The sequence below is a fragment of the Mauremys mutica genome, chromosome 20 (genome assembly GCF_020497125.1).
Source record: "Mauremys mutica isolate MM-2020 ecotype Southern chromosome 20, ASM2049712v1, whole genome shotgun sequence".
NCBI lineage: Eukaryota > Metazoa > Chordata > Testudines > Geoemydidae > Mauremys > Mauremys mutica.
This window is the reverse complement of record NC_059091.1, coordinates 11,110,101-11,116,222: the sequence shown is the minus strand read 5'-3', so window position 1 is coordinate 11,116,222 and position 6,122 is coordinate 11,110,101.

Here is a 6,122-nt window from a genome sequence, read left to right as displayed (position 1 = left end):
GAGCCTCCCAGAGCATGTGCGGGGGGGGGGGCTCTCTTTGTACAGAGTGCCTATGGAATGGGTGGTCTGTGTGGGGTGTGTACAGTGTGTGTGGGGAGAGCATGTATCTGCACAGCAGGGGAGGGTGTGTATGTGTGAGATTCCATGGGCTCTCTGCCTGTGTCTCTCCACCTCCCGCCAGGATCAAGCTGGGATGCTGTCGCCATGACAATTTCTGGATTGTTATAGACGCTCTAATCTCCCTGAGCATTTCACAGTCACTATCACCATCCCGGTCAGGTGGTCGGTCGTATATCCCTACTGTTATATTATTATTTGAGCATGGAATTACTATCCATAGAGATTCCATCAGACAGTTTGGTTCATTTAAGATTTTTACTTCATTTGACTTAACGCTTTCTATTGCCACTCCCTCACCAGCATTTCCTGTTCTGTCCTTCCGATATATTTTGTACCCTGATATTACTGTGTCGCATTGATTATGCTCATTACACCAATGAGGTGTGTGTGTGGGGGGGCAATTACCTCTGAGTACCGTAATCTCTGGAGGGGGAGGCAGGGATAATCCTTCCAGCTCTGGGTGGCTCTCAATCCCCTCTCGCTGCGGGGAGGTGGGGGGGGCAGGGGTAGATGTAGATACAGAACAGCTCTGACAAGAGATTGGGGCAGACCCCCCCTCCATACGTGTCTTTATGGAACGGGCTTTATCGGGGGCGAGGGGACACATTTTTTTCATATGTATCCTTCCAAGATGGTAGGATGCGGGCGGAATGGCTAATAAGGGAGGGGTGGGGGCTGTTGCCAACCATCGGGTGGGGGAGAGCTGTGCCCAGCACCCACCTCTGGGGCCAATCCCGACTGGGGGGGTGTTGATTGGCTATCCCCTTAAAATGGGGTGTGGGCGCCCCTTTATTCCCCCCCTGGACCGGCCATTGTGGCTGAAACCGGGGCGGCCTCACCTTTTGGAGCGGGGCAGGGGCCCGATCCTGCTCCCCTTACCCGGAAGGGGGGCGCTGGTTCTGCTCTCTTCCCCTTTCCCCACGCCTAGAAAATGGGGAAGGGACTCCACGGTGCGGGGAAGAGTCGTGTCAGCCCTGGGAAGGATTCGGCCCCCTTGCCATGTCTCAATCCGGATTGACATCGGAGTCCAGCCGGATCCGGCCCAGGGAGAAGTAAACAAAGCGAGGAGGCTGTTAATAGCGAGAGATCGGAGCCCCTCCTCCCCCACTGTACCCGCAATTATATCACCTCCTTTGCCCCCCACCCCATCACAAAAGCCCTAGACCCCGGTGTACGCCCCCCCCAGCCTTGGCCCTTGGCGCGTCCGACGTGGGTGGGGTGCGGGGGGAGCGACTTCTGCGGCCGTGGCCGTGGCTGTGTGTGGTGGTTTTTTTTAAAGGATCAAAGTCCAAAAATTCTGCCGGTGATGGGGAGGGGGAACAAGCCCTGGGTGGCTTCTTTAAAGCCCCCAGGGCCGTAGCAACAAAGAACGTGGCCCCCTCCAAACATATGTCCGGGGCCCCTTACAATGCAGAAACTGGAATGCGGTATTTATTTTATACAATATACAGGGTTCATATTATGTATACATAGGCCTACAGTGTACATGTATTCCGTATTTACTCAGAGCGCTTCCTTCGAGCCTTGTTCTCCGCAAATTGGTTAATCAATGCGTCATAGTCCAGAGATCTGGCAATCTTGTTTTCAATTGAGATAACTGCAAGCGCAGAAATAAGCCCTCGCCAGTTATATCATGAACTTAAGAAAACCAACAAACGCTTCACGAATATTGACACCATCTTCACCATTGCATTCAACAAAGCGTAACACCACGGACATCTGTTCTTCATGTGACACGTCGGGAGTGCAGTCCAAAATAATTGAATAATATTTTGCTTTTTTAAGCTGTGCTATGTTGGCCTCTTGAATGTTACTGGCAACAAGTTGAATCAGCTCGTTTTGGATCTGTGGACTGAGCTACTGAACATGTGTCGCTGCCTTCTTAATCCTCTGTAAAAGTTCGCTGAGGACAGTATCATACTTTGCAAGCAATTCAAACAGTCCCAAAAAGTTGCCATTCGAAGGATTGCCGAGCTTTTCATTACTTCCTCGAAATGCCAAGTTTCTTTCGGACAAGAAAATAACGACATCAACCATGCGTTTGACAACATTTCTCCAGAAATCGCTTTCTTTCAGAAAAGCCTGCAATTCGAGTTGGTCAATAGATGTATGGTTTACTATGCCTGACCGAAGGTCAAACCATTTCACCATACAGTCTTGATGACCTTTGCCTGTTTCATGCTGCTGAAGTCTTTTTGACAGTGCTTTCCAAGCAGATGTTCCACGACGTAGCGGTATGTCGCCAGTGCCAAATAATTTACAACAAAAACAAAAAATGGCATCTTTCTGAACTGAGTACATTAAACATGAATGTCTTATTTTCTCGCCATTTGCCATGGTTCGATAGAAATGAGTACTTGTGAACCTCCGTCGTTCCTCGTTAAATGGAAATTCGTAACTTTCATTCTGCTGCGGTGGGCCACGTGCAACAATGTCACACACTTGCCTGTCCGATATTATAGACGGCCAATCTCCTGGATCATCAGTCAGCGGTTCAGATTCAGATACTTCTTTCCCGGCAGCAGCTGGAATATCTGTCACAGTTTGTTTGGTAAAACAACTGGCTTCACCTTTGACCTCACTTGAAGCACTTCTGGATACTTCTGGATACGATTCGTCGCTGCTAGCGCTGTCCATTTCATGTGCCTGTACCTGTACGTTGGATTGCAGTGCAAAATACGTTGACAACTTTGGAATTTTCTCAAGTTCTTTCTCGTCATCTTTTGCTGCCTTTCGTTTACTAGCTCCGCTCTTATACGTTCTCTTAGACATCACAAAGCATGCTTCTGCGTTGGAAACGATAAAAAACTAAACAACTAAATTAATAACATTTATCCGCTGACCGCCATTATGAACGCAAATACACATTCTTTGAATGGGTCCAACTAAAATTCGAAACTGACCGACAGGCAACTGATGTAGCCAATAGCATTATGATGTATCATAATGACTTCACGGTTTTGTCAGTAAAACCGACATGGATTGTGCAATAGCGTCAATAAATGTCACTTACCTAGTTATACCTTACATTTTTTTGCCACTTTTAGGGGCCCCCTTCCTTGCGGGGCCCCCTCTGGACGGAGGGTACTGAGGGCACTCGCTACGCCTCTGAAAGCCCCTTTGGGTTTGGGGGAGAGGGTCCCCGGATCTCGGGCTCGGTCCATGGCTCCAGTGCCCCCCGCTGACCCGCCTCTGCTGACCTTCTTCCCTCGATTTGGGTGGGGCAGGGGGGAAAGAAATAAAGCGGGGGGTAGGGGACGCTCTCAGGGGGGCTGAGCCCCAGAGCGAGGGGGAGATGGATGGAGGGAGATGGATGAGTGGACAGAAAAACCTGTTACTATGCTCAGCCTCCCGATTCCCTCGCTCGCGTTGTCAATTTCACTCCCGTGCCAGCCCCCCACCCCCACCCCAGGTTAATGTCATTTCCTGGATTTCGCCCCATCTAGGATCTCAGTCCCCGTCCCTCAATTGCAAACGCCCCCCCCTTCCCACCCCAAATCAAATTCGCCCTGGGTTTTCATAATAAAATGGCGATTTGCTGGCGGATGGGGTGGGAGTATTTGCTTCGGGGGGAGGAAATTGAGTATGGGGGGGGTCATCGTGGGGGTCCCTGGTGGTCTCCCCCCCCACACACACACACCAACGAGGAGAAGGAGGGTGTGGGATGTTGTCCCTCCCCCATCTGCTGGGGAGGCGGTGCACCCCCCCATGCCAATGTGTGCATGGGGGGCTCCCCCACTGCACCCCCCGGTGGAGGGGACCAATGCCCCAAGATGGGCACAGTGTTTGGGGGGGAACTCCCCATTGCCATGCATTGGTTTCTCTGGCTTTCCCATCTTCCCCTCCCCCCCAAACAAAAGCCTTAAAAATAGCCCCTGGCTTCTCCAGCCCCAGGGTGGTGGCCAGGGGTGGGCAGATGCCTCTGGAATATTAACCAGGCAGCAGGGCTGGGACGCTACAGCCGAGGTTGCTGCTGGGGGGAGGTTCCTTTGGGGGAGGGGTGCTGACTTTTGTCCCACAGGCCTGGCCACTGATCAGCCCCCACTCGTGTCATGCCCCCCCCCAAGCTATCCAGCTCTGGGCAATTTGCTTTCTGCCCTACAGGAAAATTGTGGGGGGAGGGGCTTCTGGGCCAAACTCCAGCTTTACCCGCCCCCCCCCCCAAGCTGGGAAGTGAATATTAAGGCAACCCAATAATTTGCTCCTTGCTTCAGAGGTTATTGCTGGGTCTCAAGGTGCCCGCTGAGATTGGGGCTGGCTCACCCCATTGCGCCAGTCCCTGCCCTGAAGAGCTCTCAGTCGGAACAGACCGGGAGAGGACAGACACTTCTTCCCATTTTACAGATGGGGAAAGTGAGGCGCGGAGCTAGCTGCAGGGACTGGCCCAAGGTCATGCAGAGAGTCAGGAGCAGAGCCAGGATGTGAACCCACAAGTCCTGACTCCTTGCCTGGGATCTTCCTCCCCCATCCCTTCCTACTAAGGCTTTTGGCATGTGGGGACCTTGGGGGAAGGGGTAACTAGAGCCTCCCCCCAGGAGGTATAACTCACAGAGTACCACCCCCACCCCTGTGGGAAAGTCCCATCTGGCCTGGCAGAGCTGTTTCGGGGAGGGGTGGGGAGGCTGTGACCTTGCCAAGCCCCCTTCACCACATCTGGATCAGTCCCACTGCTTTGGGGGGTGGGGAAGAGTTCATAGGAACCGGGATCTGGATCAGAACTGAGTCGGGTTCCACAGAACCAGGGAGGGAGCAGAGGCCTATTTTATCCCAGAACTTTGAGTAGGGAGGTGTCCAGATAAACTGGTCCCCAAGCACTGTCCCTGCTAGTTCTGGAGTCCCAGCTCCAGGCAGCCAGGACTCCTGGGTTCTCTGCTCCCCACTCTGCAGGGTGGGAGGAGGGGCTGGGGGTTAGAACAGGAGGAGGCTGGCAGCCAGGACTCCTGCAGTCGGTAGTCGGGGGGGGCAGGCGGGTGTAATGGGTGGGCAGCCCCAAACTGGCAGAAGAGTGGGGGTGCCAAAGCAGTGGGGTCTAGCGGTTAGAGCAGGGTGCTGGGAGCCAGGGCTCCTGGGTTCTGTCCCCAGCTCTGGGAAGGCAGTGGTGTCTAGCGGTTAGAGCGGGGGGGGGGGGGCTGGGGGCCAGGACTCCTGGGTACTGTCCCCAGCTCTGGGAAGGCAGTGGAGTCTAGCGGTTAGAGTGGGGGGCTGGGAGCCAGAACTCCTGGGTTCTGTCCCCAGCTCTAGGAAGGCAGTGGGGTCTAGCGGTTAGAGCACTGGGGCACTGGGGGCCAGGACTCCTGGGTTCTATTCCTGGCTCTTCCAAGGCCACCCCAGCAAACTCACATGGTTGCCAACCAAAGGGCTGCACTTCCCCCGGGAAAAGCAGAGGAAGGGAATGCAACTGGCGCATGCCTTCTGCCTCCCCCTTTGAATACACCCCCCAAACTTCCTTCCCCTTCACAGATGCCCCCCCCCCAGCCCCTCAGTGTTTAGAACTCTCCCTGGACCGAGTGACTCAGCTGTGAGGGCCAATCTCTGCTAATCCCCACCTGGCGCTGCCTGCGAGTGTAGCTGGGACCCCCCTGTGCCAGGTGCCCTGTGGCAGCCATCGGACTCCCCCCTCCCCCGCCGGGTCACTTTCCCTTGGCACCACGAGCTGTGGCCTCTCGTAGCAGGGGCCCACTGCACAGCTCGAGGTACCAAAGCCTCCTGCTCCCACTAGTGGCATAGCCAGGGCACGGCTGGGTCAGTCACTGATGAGGCTGCTGGACACAGACAGACCCTGTGGGCCCCTCTGGCTGCCCAGCCTGTGCGGTCTGGTGTCGCCATTAGGGGGCTCCCCTAAATCCCAGTCTGGACTCAGCCGTGGAGGGTTACACTACACCCCCGTCAGGTCCTTAAGGGACAGGGTCTTGCTTTCATGGGCGGGGCTAAGATTGGCTCCTCCTCTTGGGAACTGTCCTCTTGGCTGAGGAGGGAGGTGAAAACACCCCCCCCACACACAC